Consider the following 3,968-nt stretch of genomic DNA (forward strand, 5'->3'; position numbering starts at 1 on the left):
CTTTTCTTTTCTTTTCTTTTCTTTTCCTTTTCTTTTCTTTTTTCTTTTCTTTTCTTTTCTTTCTTTTTGAAAGCAAAGCCTGAGGTAATTCCATGCTTCGAGATAGTATAGGTCTTTGCCGTGAGCTTTCTGCCTCGGTGAGTTGAGTTTCCGCTGTCTCCAGCCTTTCTTTCCTGTTCTCTTTGTGCGTGGCTCCCAGTCAGCTTGATGCCCTTCCCTGATGATCCTTCGGGATTGAGGAGGCAGGATCTCTCAGCAGGAACCGCCACCACTCTCACCATCCCATCGTCACTGTCCCTGAATTTAGGGCAGATGAATTTAGGCCAGGTGGCATGTGTCTGCTGTCATGCTCCTCTTCTTATGGAAATGAACGCAACGAAGGAGACTGGATGTTCTGTCCCAGGCTCAGTGACGCCTTGACTTTAGAAAGGCTTTGTGGTTAACAGGGGATTCTGTGGTGTTCCAGTGCCTTTTACCACTCACTGTGGAGCACAGTACAGGAGGAGCAAGGGGGAGGCCTTCGTTCTGGTAAGTGACAGAAAAGTGGTGATGGGTAGGATGTGGTGAAGGCGAAATGGCATCGGGTGCTACCTCAGGAGCTTTGGTCAGCTTTCAGGGACAGGAAGGACTAGCTGAGCCAGGGATCAGGAATTGACAGCTGTAAACCATCTGGACCTAACTGCTGTCTTTCAAAATTCTTCCCGTGCCCTAAGAGTGTGTGGAGGTCATGGTCTGAGTCGGAAGGTCGTGGCAGATGGAACGCACTGGAGCAGGGAGAGTGCTGAAAAGATCTCGTTCCAGGAAGAGGTGATGGTGGTGTGGACCGGGTGCTAAGAGTGGCCAGGCAGACGGTCAACCCTGAAGGCACAGCCCACCGCACAGCCTGAAGGATGGATTGTGGGATGGGAGAGGGGGAGGGATCAGAAAAGAAGTGGGCTGAGTGCATGCGGGTACCTTTAAGGGACGTGGAGAAGACAGCCTCCGGGAACTGAGAGATAGATGATGGGTTGGCAATACTCTCAGATAAGATGTCCAGGTGGAGGTGTGGACGGGGAAGGAAGTACTTGCGGAAGGAAAGGCAGAGGCCCGGCCTGAAGGTACTCCTTCGAGAGGTGGGGTGGCCTGTAGCTGCAGCCTGCACCTCCGGCGGGTGTGGAGACGGGGTGCGGGGTAGAGGAGCAAGCCTTTGGCGGTCCTCCTGCAGGTCAGGTGAAAAGGACGGAGGCCGCAGCGGCATCCCCGAGGGCAGCTTGTGAGGGCAAACGGTGGACTGCAGACGTCTTAACTCTGAGTAACAAAGGGCTTCAAGGAGGGACTTAATATTCGTGTCCAGGATTATGTGTAACATCAAGACAGATTTAGGCAGTCACATTCGTAGCAAGTCTGAATTGGAGTTTGTTGAACTGGATGGTTTTGGGAGATTCCATCGTCTCCTGAGCCCTGATGTTCTGTAATGTCAGAACCACCTGTCCAGATGGTGCCTGGGCCGTGTCCCACGAGGTTTGGTCATTGTGGCTTTTCTTTTACTGGTCTGAGGAACCCAAAAGTCTCTTTTCCTCTGTCCATCCTCTCGTCTGTCCAGTCTGTCCACAGGTCATTCGGATGGAGCAGGTTAATCAGGACCAGCCGCATTTACGTTTCCTCACATGAGCTACTAGGGTGCGAGTGAATCTCGAACCCCCTGCAGTGTCCTGCTCTGGTGTATTGTGACGGGTTCGGTGCCTGGGTCCGATGCTTGAGGCCGTGCTACGTGACTTCAGGACTATTTCCCTTGGGTGGTCTCTTCTATGATCCTCCCGGTAAGAGCTGTTTTTCCAGTCTCTTCCTGCCAACATATTCTTACATGTTTATGGCTTGGAGGTAGGTTAAAATAATGAAGCCTTTATTCCATGATTTATCCTCTATTTTTATATATTTAAAAGATGCTCATTTCACGGTTGGTATTTTGTGCATCATGAACTCTCATAGTTACTCATTTGGGAATTTGAGATTTTTTGTATTTCAGTATATAGTTTCGTAGTTTTTTAATCCATTGCAATGTTGATGAAATTGTCATAGTTATTCTCTTGTTTTATCATTTAACTATTAAAAAAGATTTATATTTTTTCTATTAGTGATCTCACCCCTTGATATACTGAGTTGTCTTCAGAGAATTCATTAAGATTATGCAATGAAACCCCATACGTGTTTTAAAGTTTAATCGTATTGTATCATTATATCCGTGGTCTTAAGCTGTTAGCAGAGTGAGAAAAAAAGTAAATAGTGTGATTTGATCAAATGCTGTGTTTCCATCGCTCTCGCTCACTGCGTCGAGCAAGCGTGGTTCACGGTTTTCCTGTTTACTTGTCACTTTAACTTGGTTACACCGCTTTATTCTCTGTCCCCTGCAGCTTTGAGTTGGCCCCCACCCCCTTTATTTTCTGGCCTTTAATCTTTGCATATTATAACTCTTCCATCATTCCACTAGTGCTCATGCCTCCTCCTTCTCTTTATGGATGAAACACTAAGAGTGTTTGTGAGCATCACCGTCGTTTCAGACAGCTCTGGGCCTGTGTCTTCGTTCCGTGACTTGGGAATTGTGAGGCCTTTGGCAAGGAGCTTAGAGTTTCTATGTGTAAAAGGAAGTAATAATAATATTTAGTTCAGAAAGTTGTGAAATTTAAATAACATGTCATAAATTTTTGAATACTTAGCAAACTACTCAATACGTTACCTAAAAGGTTTTTTAAAAATCTGATTCAAATATACTATTTTCCTCCAGTCTCCCTCCAAACCCCAAATGGCCAGAACTTGATTTTCCCCTATTGTGTTTCTACACAACATATTGTTCTTTTGAAGGCGGTGTCTCTTCCCAACCCCCACCCCCTGCCACAGCTGCTTTTAGGATTTCCTTTTTGTTTTTGTTTTTCTGTAATTTGATGATCACGTGACCTGTGTGTGATGCGTGCCTGTGTGTATATGTGCACGCATGTGCTGTGTGTGTCTGTAAGCGCACACGTGTTTTCATTCTGCCTCTTGAATGTGGGAGTTGGTGTCTTTCTGCGGTTTGGGATCCTTGGCTGTTCTCTCTCTGGATGTTGCTTCTGTCTCTGTCCCTCTTTCCCTGGGACCTCAAGTACAAGTATGATGGGCCTTTTGCAGTGGACCGCGTGTCTTCTGTTCTTTTCATTGCTTCTCCTGCTTGCTCTCTGGTTTTGGTATTGTCTGTGTGCTCTGTGTCAGAACCCACCAATCTTGTCCTTTCCTGTGCCATCCGAGTTTTCTGTTAAGCCATCGATGAATGCTTGATGAAAGATAGTTTATTTCATAGGTCTAGAATATCCATGTGATTTCTTCATATGCATTACACTCTTCTCATTCAGTTCTCCATCTGTTGCATCCACTTCTGTCCATCTTGTTACCTGTTTTTCTTACCAAGATGATCTTACTTACTTCACAGTCTTTGCTTATTTTTATTCTGAATTATTGGTTGCATTTTCCTTCCCATGTACATTTCTGGTAATTCTTTGGATGTGTGCCTAACACGGTGAATGAAAGAACATCGAGGGCCAGATGGTTTATTTGGTTGGTCGATAGTCCCTTCTTCTCTTTGGTGCATTGAGCTGGCCGTTGGTGCCCCTGTAATTTGTCCCTGTTTTTCCCCTGTGGACACTCTGTGTTTTGATTGAGACCCACTAGACAGAAGCAGGCTCTTTGTCCTCAGCACTGGAAGGCCTCACAAGCACTACGCTAGTCCTTTCAGGGATTTGGAGCATCATACTTAGTCTTCTGCCCCATGCAGCTCAGTCGTCTGGCGGCTCCCACGTGGGTGGGTCTGTGCTTGTGGGAGACCCGTTCTCGCTAGCAGAGGCTCATCCCATCCCGTAGGTACTGCGAGGCCACGGTAAGCTTCGCTCGGTCTCGTCCCCTTCACCTCCCACCTTGCCAAAGCACACGTCCTGTGGGAACGTCAGCCTTGCATCTGGGCC

At 46.8% G+C, this 3,968-nt stretch overlaps 1 long non-coding RNA gene across 1 annotated transcript; it reads left to right on the forward strand.

Moving 5' to 3' along the window:
- The first annotated feature begins 40 nt into the window (after positions 1-40).
- Positions 41-2,278, forward strand: LOC140599597 (uncharacterized). The gene is made up of 2 exons (XR_012002425.1): positions 41-528; positions 1,583-2,278. It is a non-coding gene; the product is annotated as an uncharacterized lncRNA (long non-coding RNA).
- Positions 2,279-3,968: the final 1,690 nt, after the last annotated feature.

The sequence above is a fragment of the Vulpes vulpes genome, chromosome 7, assembly GCF_048418805.1.
Source record: "Vulpes vulpes isolate BD-2025 chromosome 7, VulVul3, whole genome shotgun sequence".
Classification (NCBI taxonomy): Eukaryota; Metazoa; Chordata; class Mammalia; order Carnivora; family Canidae; genus Vulpes; species Vulpes vulpes.